We start from the raw sequence: 12,716 nt of genomic DNA, 5'->3' as shown, positions 1-12,716 counted from the left end.
AACGATCCCAATAGTTACAAATGCTACGAACCGAGTGACACTGTGAATTGTTGTGTGAAACGTTCCTTAACTTTGGAAAAGGAAGCGCTTCTGAGGACTTGTCACACGTCCATGCTTAGGCAATTTTCTCAAAGTGAGCGATTTTTTTTTTTCAACGCGCATCGCAGGCCTGCTTTTTGCTTTCCTTGTTTGACATTTGCCGTTCTGAGTCCGAACATAGTTAAAAGCGTTTTCTTTCCCCTTAGCCGAGTCAAGCGCGATACAGCTTACAGTAGGCATGGGTAGCGTCATGATCGAAAACACCTTAAACGCACAGCTGAAACTTCTTTTTCAATATGGACATTCAAATATTGCAATGGAACACTATGGAATTTATCCATAACCTTGAATACGGTAAAGAGCTCCTTTGAAATTACGCTCGACAGGTGCTGCGGGTTTGGGAAACCCTTATAATACCTAGACACACAAATTTCCTCAGACAATATGCTATCTTCCGGAAAGACCGTCACGACGCTGTTGCCTCGTCCGAATGTGTACGAGTCATCATCATCATCATCATCATCATTAGCCTGGTCACGCCCACTGCAGGGCAAAGGCCTCTCTCATACTTCTCCAACAACCCCGGTCATGTACTAATTGTGGCCCTGTCGTCCCTGCAAACTTCTCAATCTCATCCACCCACCTAACTTTCTGCCGGCCCCTGCTACGCTTCCCTTCCCTTGGAATCCAGTCCGTAACCCTTAATGACCATCGGTTATCTTCCCTCCTCATTACATGTGCTGCCCATGCCCATTTATTTTTCTTGATTTCAACAAAGATGTCATTAACTCGCGTTTGTTCCCTCACGCAATCTCCTCTTTTCTTATCCCTTAGCGTTACACCTATCATTCTTCTTTCCATAGCTCGTTGCGTCGCCCTCAACTTAAGTAGAACTCTTTTCGTAAGCCTCCATGTTTCTGTCCCGTAGGTGAGTACTGGTAAGACACAGCTATTATGCACTTTTCTCTTGAGGGGTAATGACAACCTGCTGTTCATGATCTGAGAATGCCTGCCAAACGCACCCCAGCCCATTCTTATTCTTCTAAATATTTCTGTCTCATGATCCGGATCCGCCGTCACTACCTGTTCTAAGTAGATGTAGTCCCTTACCACTTCCAGTGCCTCGCTACCTACTGTAAATTGCTGTACTCTTCCGAGGCTGTTAAACTTTACTTTTGTTTTCTGCAGATTCATTTTTAGACCCACTCTTCTGCTTTGCCTCTCCAGGTCAGTGACCATGCATTGCAATTGTTCCCCTGAGTTACTAAGCAAGGCAATATCATCAGCGAATCGCAAGTTACTAAGGTATTCTCCATTAACTTTTATCCCCAATTGTTCCCAATCCAGGTCCCTGAATACCTCCTGTAAACACGCTGTGAATAGCATTGGAGAGATCATATCTCCCTGCCTGACACCTTTCTTTATTGGGATTTTGTTGCTTTCTTTATGGAGGGCTACAGTGGCTGAGGAGCCACTATAGATATCTTTCAGTATTTTTACATACGGCTCGTGTACACCCTGATTCCGTAATGCCTCCATGACTGCTGAGGATTCGACTTAATCAAACGCTTTCTCGTAACCAATAAAAGCTATATATAAGGGTTGGTTATACTCCGCACATTTCTCTATTACGTGATTGATAGTGTGAATATGGTCTATTATTGAGTAGGCTTTACGAAATCATGCCTGGTCCTTTGCTTGACAGAAGTCTAAGGTGTTCCTGATTCTATTTGCGATTACCTTAGTAGATAGTTTGTAGGCAACTGACAGTAAGCTGATCGGTCTGTAATTTTTCAAGTCTTTGGCGTCTCCTTTCATATGGATTAGGATTATGTTAGCGTTCTTCCAAGATTCCGGTACGCTCGAGGTCATGAGGCATTGCGTATACAGGGTGGCCAGTTTCTCTAGAACAATCTGCCCACCATCCTTCAACAAATCTGCTGTTACCTGATCCTCCCCATCTGCCTTCCCCCTTTGCATAGCTCCCAAGGCTTTCTTTACTTCTTCCGGCGTTACCTGCGGGATTTCGAATTCCTCTAGACTATTCTCTCTTCCATTATCGTGGTCGGTGCCATTGGTACTGTACAAATCTCTATAGAACTCCTCAGCCACTTGAACTATCTCATCCATATTAGTAATGATATTGCCGGCTTTGTCTCTTGACGCATACATCTCATCCTTGCCAATTCCTAGTTTCTTCACTGATTTTAAGCTTCCTCCGTTCCTGAGAGCATGTTCAATTCTATCCATATTATACTACCTTATGTAAGCTGTCTTACGCTTGCTGATTAAGTTCCAAAGTTCTGTCAGTTCTATTCTAGCTGTAGGGTTAGAGGCTTTCATACATTGGCGTTTCTTGATCAGATCTTTCGTCTCCTGCGACAGCTTACTGGCATCCTGTCTAACGGAGTTACCACCGACTTCTACTGCACGCTCTTTAATGATGCCCACAAGATTGTCATTCATTGCTTCAACACCAAGGTCATCTTCCTGAGTTAAAGCCGAATACCTGTTCTGTAGCTTGATCTAGAACTCCTCTAGTTTCCCTGTTACCGCTAACTCATTGATTGGCTTCTTATGTACCAGTTTCTTCCATTTCCTCCTCAGGACTATGTTCGAGTTCTTACCATCCTATGGTCACTGCAGGGCACCTTGATGAGCACGTCCACATCTTATATGATGCCAGCGTTAGCGCAGAGTATGAGGTCTATTTCATTTCTGGTCTCACCGTTCGGGCTCCTCCATGTCCACTTTCGGCTATCCCGCTTGCGGAAGAAGGTATTCATTATCCGCATAATATTCTGTTCCGCAAACTGTACTAATAACTCTCCCCTGCTATTCCTAGTGCCTACGCCATATGCCCCCACTGCCTTTTCTCCAGCCTGCTTCTTGCCTACCTTGGCATTGAAGTCGCCCATCAGTATAGTGCATTTTGTTTTCACTCTACCCATCGCCGATTCCATGTCTTCATAGAAGCTTTCGACTTCCTGGTCATCATGACTGGCTGTAAGGGCGTAGACCTTTACAACCTTCATTTTGTACCTCTTACTAAGTTTCAGAACAAGACCTGCCACCCTCTCGTTAATGCTGTAGAATTCCTGTATGTTACCAGCTATATTCTTATTAATCAGGAATCCGACTCGTAGTTCTCGTCTCTCCGCTAAGCCTCGGTAGCACATGACGTGCCCGCTTTTTAGCACATTATATGCTTCTTTTGTCCTCCTAACTTCACTGAGCCCTATTATATTCCACTTACTGCCCTCCGATTCCTCCAATAGCACTGCTAGACTCGCCTCACTAGATAACGTTCTAGCGTTAAACGTTGCCAGGTTCATATTCCAATGACGGCCTGTCCGAAGCCAGGGATTCTTAGCCAGGGTGTAGCTGTAAATGTAGATAAAATCCGTTGTTTGTCAGAGCCTTTATCTCCAGAAAGCCCTCGAGGCGGTGTCCGTGCGAGTGATTATTTTCGATAAGTTGATAACCGTCTGTAGTATTTATATACCAGCTAATATTGTCAACTCGCAAAAACAGAAGTTCGCAGCCTCATTGACCAGTGCCCTGAACCACATATGATCACCGGTAATTTTAATGCTCATCAGACACTTTGGGGACACTCCCGGTGCGACACGAGAGGCCGGCTAAAAGGAAACTCCAAAGTGAACTCAGGTGCATGTTTGTTCAATTAGAAGAAGCCAACCTATTGCAATCTTATCATAACACATATTCATCACGATATGTCGTTGGCTCTGCTTCTTTCTTCTCTGACTTAAAATGGAATATACTCAAGAACCCCACGGAAGTGAGGTTCAGTAACCTTAAACTTGGTTAGACAACACGACTCCCCTCCACATGCCCCTAGGTGGAAACTAGCCTCCAACATTTGGGAACATATTAAAGAATCGACTTTTTTATCAAGCCATTTTATCAGCGAATTTAGTATAGACGACACAGTAGCGTATTTCACCGATTTAGAAAAGCACATTCTTCAGATAAATGGTAACTCATGCAAAAGGCAAGTTTTTTGGTGGAATGATGAATGTAGAAAGGCACGTAAGAAACAAAATAAAGCATGGGGTATTATTTGTCCATATCCTAATGCAGAGAACATCACTGGATTCAAACACATTAAATGGCATGGAAGGACGACGCGAAGGCAAGCAAAAAAGGCAAGCTGGGAGAGATTTCTCTCCGGTATTATTTCGTACACGCAAGAGGTAATGGTTTTGGACGGGCTGAGAGGGCTGAAGGGGCAGCAGCTGCCCACTGTTCTTGGTTAATGAATGAGAAAACAGTCTGAAGGACCAGGTTGACGCTCTTGGTTAGGACTTTCTGTGGGTCGCAAGCTCTATGCACTATTCCTTATCTGTTTCTGAAATTCAAACAAACGGAGGAACGGAAGTCACCGTAAATGTAGCCCAAACGAGCCTTTTAATTGGCCTTTCTGCGTTGCCGAGCGGACAGCTGCTCTAAATGAATATCAGAACTCTGCTCTGGGTCCCTTCTCCGAGAAACACCTTCACCAAGACACACAAATCACACTACTCACACTCTAATATTTTATGGGCAGATGGACATCTTCCATCCTCATGGAAAGAAACTATTGTTATCCCTGTGTTGAAAGAGGGTAAGGATCCTGGCTCAGTAACAAGCTATCGCCCGATAGCGCTAACAATTTGCTGCTGCAAGTTGTTAGAAATAAAAAATTATAAATCGTCGCCTTCCACATCCCCTTGAATCGAACTAAATGCTTGATCCCTACCAATGCGGGGTTAGAAAAAATCCGGTCAACAACCGACGACCTCGTGCGTGTCGAGGGTATTATTCGTAATGCCTTTGTCGATAAACACCGTTTATTTATATTTCTTGACATATAAAAGGCCTACGACACCACGTGGCGATATGAAACGAAACCTGTCACGAATTGGCATCGAGGGGAACGTGCTGAGTGGTATTGAGAGTTGCCTCTCGAAACGTACGTTCCGTGCGATAGGCAATACACTCTCGCGTCCAGTTACGCAGGAAACTGGGGTACCCCAAGGGAGGCGTCCTCAGTTGTACACTTTTTATTGTAAAGATGAACATGCTCCGTTATTCACTACCTCCAGCCGTTTTCTATTCTGTTTACGTAGACGACGTAGAGATAGGTTTTAAATGCTGTAGCTTTGCAGACTGTAAGAGGCAAGTTCGGTTTGAGCTGAAGAAAGTATCCAAATGGCCAGAAGAAAATGGGTTCAAGTCGATCCACATAAAAGCTCCAGTGTCCTTTTCTCAAGAACGCTAGTTCTGTTCCCTGATCCCACTTCCCACTGTCGAACTGTAAGGACAGCACATTACTGGGAACAAAGAACAAATTTTTGGACGTCATACTCGATTCAATATGAAGTTTCATCCCCCACATCAAATACATCAAGGCCAAGTGCGTGAATACAATGAACATAACGAAAATTCTCTCGCAGGTAAATAGGGGCAGTGACAGAAGCGGCTTAATGAATCTCTACAAAAGTCTTATACGATCGCGTTTATACTACCGGGCTGTCGTCTATTAGTCTGCTTCACCATGTGCCCTAAGAATGGTTGATCCCGTTCATCATTTAGGCATACGCCTGGCCACAGGAGCTTTCATAACTAGCCCAATACGAAGTCTCTATATAAAATCCAATGATTGGTCACTTCCAGAATTCCACTCTGATGCTTCAACCCCGCACGCCGACGTTTGTTATGCTGCAGTCAGCCCATATTTCTCGGAATCCGGTTGTTTCTACCCGGAAACAAGTGTCTACAATGGACACCTACGCACTCATTTCGGCTGTATGACACATTAGAAAAACAAAACTTCAAAAGTAAATAATATTTACAGATTCATTAAGCTTCGTTAAACCCTAAATTTTGCTTCAAAAGAATAATAATCCAGCCTTTACTGAACTTTATTCCATCCTCTGCACTTTGTATGCATCTCATCAACCTGTTATATTAGGCTGGCTGCCTGGACACAGAGGCATGGAGGGTAATACGTTTGCCAAACGTATAGCCACATCCCTAACACAAAACGAAGTAATTATTCCATAGCTGTACCTGTGATAGATTTAAAGCTCTTCCCGCGCAAGAAACGGAGGGATCGTTGACAACGTACGTGGGTCACTAAAACATTTAATAAACTTCAAGGTATTAGGCCAAACGTAGGAAACCATGGCCACCAATAACAAAAATGTGACAGACTGAGGTTATCTTCTGACGTCTTAGCATAGGTCATGCTTATCCCACTCACTATTACCTATTAAGCGGTGTTGGTTCTCCTGTCTGCGATAAATGTGGTGAGGCGCTTACTGTCCTTCACGTTTTGTTAGAGTGTCGAGAAATAGAAGCTCAGCGAAAAAAGCACTTTTGCCCGGCATACAAACAACCTATTGCCCTCCACCCCGCCATGTTTTTCGGCATTGAACCACAATTAGATACGCAGTTAGTTTTAACGTTTTTACGAGATGTTGGCATATGGCAAGTTATCAGACCAAGGTATGCGTAACGCATCCTCTCACTAGAGGCTGCTGCTGCTATAGTATTATTGTAAAGCACGTGCCTCCCAGCGCTTGCGTTCAAGGTCTCACTGTTGAGGTACAAGTGCTACTGTTACTCACATGTTTAGTACATCATCTTTTTGTAACAGTACCTTTATGTTTATAGCTGTGGCATATATCAAAGGACAGTACCAAAACACCTCGTTGGTCGAATCCCTTTGAGGAACATGCCCATCACTGACACACCGTTTCAACGGGTCGCCGTCGACATTATTGACCCCCTGTCCCCAAATTCAGCTAAGGGAAACAGATACTGCTAACGATGGTAGACTTTGCTACGCGTTATCCGGACGCGGTAGCGCTACCGAGCATTGAGACCGAGCGGGTGGCAGAAGCGCTGTTAGAAATACTTTCCCGGGTGGCAGTCCCACGAGAGACAGTGAGCGACCGTGGAAAGTCGTTCACATCCAACCTTATGCATGAACTCGAGCGACTACTTTCATTTCGTCAACTTCCCACAACTGCCTATCATCCCATGGTAAACGGACTTGTAGAACGGTTCAATGGAACTCTCAAACAAATGGTCCGCCGCATATGCCAATAATGCCCTAAACAATGGGATAGATACCTGGCACCCTTGCTTTTCGCAAACCGTGAAGTTCCCCAAGCAAGCGTTCACTCTAAAAACAGTAGCACCCTTTGGGGTGTATATGTGCCACACAACAATAATCATCATTTGTCTTGCCCGCAATTCCTTTCTTTAACGCTGCGAGCCCGGTAAGTCCAACTCACGAACGGCATGCGCGTTATCAGCATGACAGAGCATTGTCGACAGAAAGTAACGAGCGCAGCGTTTTCAAGAAAGGAAATGGGGGCAGGACAGATGACGATTATTGTTGTGTGGCAAACATACACCCCAATAGATGCAAACTGTATTTAAAGTGTTGGATTCTCGCCATTCGACCACATTTACGGTAGAATCGGCCGGAGACCAATGTCCATTCTGAAGGCATTGTGGACAGGCGATAACGTCGATGCCGAAACGAAGACAAATTATGGATTCGTTGTAGAGCTCCAGGAGCGCCTGCATAGCACGTGCCAGGTAGCCCATGAAGAACTACAAAAGGCAAAAGTTACGCAAAATACGTATTCTGATCAAAAAACAAGAGTTCGACAGCTATCGACAGGTGACAAAGTATTGCTGCTCCTACCATCAGATAGGAACAAGCTGATTCTGACATGGACGTGGCCTTTCACAGTCGTCGAAAAACGTAATCACTCTATTTGATAGACCTTGGGGATCGAATGAGCCTATTTCATATCAACCTCCTAAAGAAATGCGAGGAAAGGGGGTCCACGGCTAACGTCCTGCCATACACCGCAGTTACTGTGCAGACGGACAACACAGATGAGCAAGAAATGCTTTTTGTTGCTCGACACCAACGGGAAACGGGCCGAGGCCGACAGAGGTGCTGCCCGCGTGGGTCGAGCTTGGGTCGGGGTCCTTGTGAGTTGCGGCCGGTCACCGCAGTGGTGTGTTGAACGTAGGCAGCCCCCGCATACGGTAGCGCAGCCGTGTGCCGGCGACCATTCCAGCCGCAACAACCGTGCCATCTCTCCTCGGCTCGCCTCAGCAACCGTACCGCGCAACGACAAGCGAGCTGTCACGACTCATACTGTGAAGATGGCCTTTTGAACACTTGACGCGTCGAACGTTGGACTGGTCGTCTTAACTCCCTGTCCTTCTTTGGACTGAGCGTCGCCTACATCTGTCTGCGCGTGAAGCTTGATCTGTGATGCTGTTTTGTTTTCTTTTTCTTTCCTTTGCCCATCACTTGTGTAAAGATAAACATTTGTTTTTGCCTACTAGCGTTTCCTGCAGGCACGTACCCAGAATATTTTTTCGGGTGGGGCCCACCACCTCCATCATCATCATCATCATCATCATCATCATCATCATCCTGTTTTATGTCCACTGCAGAACGAAGGCCTCTCTCTGCGATCTCCGATTACCCCTGTCCTGCGCCAACCAATTCCAACTAGCGCCCGCGAATTTGCTAATTTCATCGCTCCACCTAGTGTTTTGTCGTCCTCAATTGCGTTGCCCTTCTCTTGGTACCAATTCTGTAACCCTAATGGTCCAACGTTTATCTAACCGGTGCATTACATGACCTGCCCAGCTACATTTTTTCCTCTTGATTTCAAATAGAATATCGTCTATACCAGTTCGCTCTCTGATCCAAACCGCTCTCTTTCTATCTTAACGTTATGCCTAGCAGTCTTCGTTCGATCGCTCTTTGCGCGGTCCTTAACTTGCTCTCAAGTCTCTGCCCCATATGTGAGCACTGGCAAAATGCACTGATTGCACACCTTACTTTTGAATAATAATGGTAAGCTTCCAGTCAGGAGCTGGCAATGTCTGCCGTATGCGATCCAACCTATTTTTATTCTTCTCTGAATTTCCTTCTCATGATCAGGGTCCCCTGTGATTAATTGACCTAGGTAAACGTACTCGTTCACAGTCTCTAGTGGCCGACTGGCGATCCTGATCTCTTGTTCCTTTGCCCGGCTATTTATCGTTATCTTCATCTTCTGCATATTAATATTCAACCCCACTCTCACACTCTCTCTGTTAAGGTCTCCAATCATTTGTTGTAACTTGTCTGCATTGTTGTTGAATAGAACAATGTCATCGGCAAACCGAAGGTTGCTGAGATATTCGCCGTCGATCTTTACTCCTAAGCGTTCCCAGTTTAATAGCTTGAATTCTTCTAAGCACGCAGTGAATAACTTTGGAGAAATTGTGTCTCCCTGTCTGACCCCTTTCTCTATAGCTATTTCCCTGCTTTTCTTGTGTAGAATTAAGGTAGCTGTAGAACCTCTGTAGTATTCTCACGCGAAGGACGAGTCAGTAAGACGACAAACTATTTACAGATTATATTTACAACAACGGTTGCAGCGCTGACCGGTTAGATTCACAGCGCGAGCCCAGTTCTTCCTTCTCTTTGCCGGAGTTATGGCGCCTACGCGCCTCGTTCAAACAAACCAATACCACACGCATGTAGCAATATTTTCCAAGCTTTTTACGTAACCGTTGTGTACTCCTTGATTACGCAGTGCCTCTACGATTGCTGGTATCTCTACTGAATAAAATGCCTTTTCGTAATCTATATAAGCCACATAGAGAGGCTCATTGTACTCTGGAGATTTCGCGATAACCTGACTGATGACATGGATGTGATCCATTGTAAAGTATCTCTTGCTGAAGCCAGCCTGTTCCCTTGGTTGACAAAATCCAGTGTTGCCCTTATTCTATTGGAGATTATTTTGGTGAATATTTTATATAATACCGGGAGCAAGCTAATGGTGCCTTTATTTTTCAATTCTTTAACGTCTCCTTTTTTGTGGATTAGTATAATATCTGCATTCTTCCAGTTTTCTGGGACCCTTGCAGTCGATAGACACTTCGTATAAAGAGCCGCCAGTTTTCCAAGCATTATGTCTCCTCCATCTTTGATTAAATCGAGTGTTATTCCACCGTCTCCTCCCACTCTTCATCGTTTCATGTCTTGCAGGGCCCTTCTGACCTCATCGCTAGTTATGGGAGAGTTTCTGTGTCCTGTTCATTACTGTTTCTAAGTGAGGTATCGTGACTCCTCCGGGTACTGTATACAGGTCAGCTTAGAATTTTTCCGCTGCTTTCACTATAACTTCGAGATTGCTGATGATATTATACTTCTTATCTTTAAGTGCATACATCATGGTTTGTCCTATGCCAGGTTTCTTTTTTACTTATTTCAGGCTGCGTTCATTCTTTACGGCTTCTTCAGTCTTTCTCATGTTATAGTTTCGAATATCAGGTATTTTCGCTTGTTGATCAGTTTTGACAGCTCCGCGAATTGCGTAACGCTGTGCGGCCGCCAGTCCCATACAACCGCGTAGAGCGCAGGACTCTGCGATTCTAGACGTACTGCGCTCACCGCGAAAGGTTTGAAAAACACCCACATAAGCACAACAGAGAAGTGGCTACATGAGGCGGTTCGACCGATAACTGTAGAAGCGTCGTTCAAAACAAGTAATTGTTCTCCACTTCCGGCGGCGTTTTCTCTACTTCCTTTTTAAATAAAAAGATGTTAATCCATAAATATTCTCATAAACAACGGTTAACGTTTTTATTATTCGCTTTTGCTTGTAGTTTGATTGTTGCCTTGGCTCTCTCCCTTAGTAGATCGCTTAATTTCTCAACTCCTTGCGGTTTTTTTTTCCAGTTGCCAATTTTGCACGAGAAGTGCTATACAATTAGGGAAACACTGACAAGGTAACGAGTGACAGTCATCTTGCTTATGGGTTTAAGGGTTATTGCAGGGTTTCATAATGGACGCTCTTTCACATTATTTTATTTCCCACCTTATCTAACCCATATCACGTGTATATAGTTCCGGGCATCTATCTGCCAGCGTCGCGGCAAGCCGTAACTCAAGGAAATAATGAAGCAAAGGATAAGTTAAACGCAATTGGCGTTTTCTCCGGCCGCAACTCGTTCCATGAGAGTACAGACCAGCTGAGTAACAGCCGCATCCTTCTCCTATTCGCAGCACCAGCCTAAACAAAGAAAGTTGAACTAACAAAAGCAACAGCTATGCGCGTGACGGTTGAATGGATGGTGACAACTGAACGCATGTCCAGTTAATCGCGCGGGTGCGGAATCTATGAGAAAAGTGTCCTTCACATTACAAGAGATGCCGATAACTACCACCATCTAAAAGGAGTGAAAAATGGCAGCATAATGCTGACCGATGAACAGCTCCCAAGTGTCAACATTGATATGGCGGCGCTTTAGGAATGTGTGAGGAGTGGTGGCGTGGGCGGAGAGGGGGGGGGGGGAGGTGTGCCACTTGATTTCGGGGAAGAGGGCCCGGGCCCCCCCGGCCCCCCCCCCCCCATCTGAGTACGTGCCTGGTTTCTTGCACATCCTTTCTCTTCTTAAGACACACAAACTAGTGACGAACTTCTATAATCATCACAATAGGATACACCACTAGTCATTGTCATTATTTGAATACCTTTACAGTTTCACTCTAAAACGACTAATTTTAGGGCTTCTCTAGAGCCAAGCTGGCTGCACCATTCACATCCGAACTCACAACCCCCACATTTGTCACGTTCTACCACCAACACTTCATTATCTCTTGCTTGGTGCTGTTTGGCCGTATCTGGCACTTGCGCCAATAACATCCATACATCATCATCAGTCACAAGAGAAAACTGACTCGCCATCCCAGCCATGCGAAAGTCGATGTCCAGTGAAGCTGTTGCAATACCATCACTGCGACTGCTAAGGGCGATATGCAATGCTCTATTGATGGCACGGATGCCTGCTTTGAGCTTGTTCTTTATTGAAATGCATGCTGTTATGTGTGTTGTATGCGGGAATTCAATGAATGTATGCACTGTTCACTTCCCTTTGCTGAGCGGTTGTAGACTCTGCCTTAGGGGGCATAAGAGCCATTGAATGTTTGCTTGCTTACGGGGGTACGAGTCCTTACTGATGACAGATGGTTGCTTTGGGCTTGTTCTTTATTGAAACGCACGCTGTTCTGTACGTTGTATGCGTGATTCCAAGGAATGTATGCACTGTTCGCTTCACTTTGCCGAGTACTTGGGTCATTTGCATTATGAGGGTGACGAGCCATTGCTGGTGATGATAATTTTTCTTCACGGACGGGCACGACAAATGCCGACCGCCGACAGGCATTGAGCCACACGCTGGGTGAAACACTGAGTCAAACATTATTCGTGTGCACACATATAAGACCCTGTCATTTCACTTTAAGTGCGACACCTTCGCTGTAAAATGTTCTTGCGTTATACTCGCCGATAACTTTGTGTAGCTATGAAGGGAAACCCACGTAGGCAAAGTGCGCACAAGTGAGAGCGCTTCTGAATAGTGTCCCGAGTTTTCATCGACGTTAGATTAAGCTGCGGAAGAGAAAATATAAACACCTTATTAGCTACAGCTAATTAAGATAAAACACTCCACTGAATGTAAGCTTATTAATTCTGCGGCTTTTCCCGTCCGCGTCTAGGTAAACGCGAAACTGTTACATGGGGATGCTGCGCCGATTCAGCGTCTGTTCTTAGCAACCAGAAGCAGTGTGAAGT

This window comes from Dermacentor albipictus, unplaced genomic scaffold, assembly GCF_038994185.2.
Source record: "Dermacentor albipictus isolate Rhodes 1998 colony unplaced genomic scaffold, USDA_Dalb.pri_finalv2 scaffold_28, whole genome shotgun sequence".
NCBI lineage: Eukaryota > Metazoa > Arthropoda > Arachnida > Ixodida > Ixodidae > Dermacentor > Dermacentor albipictus.
This window is presented reverse-complemented; position numbering follows the sequence as displayed.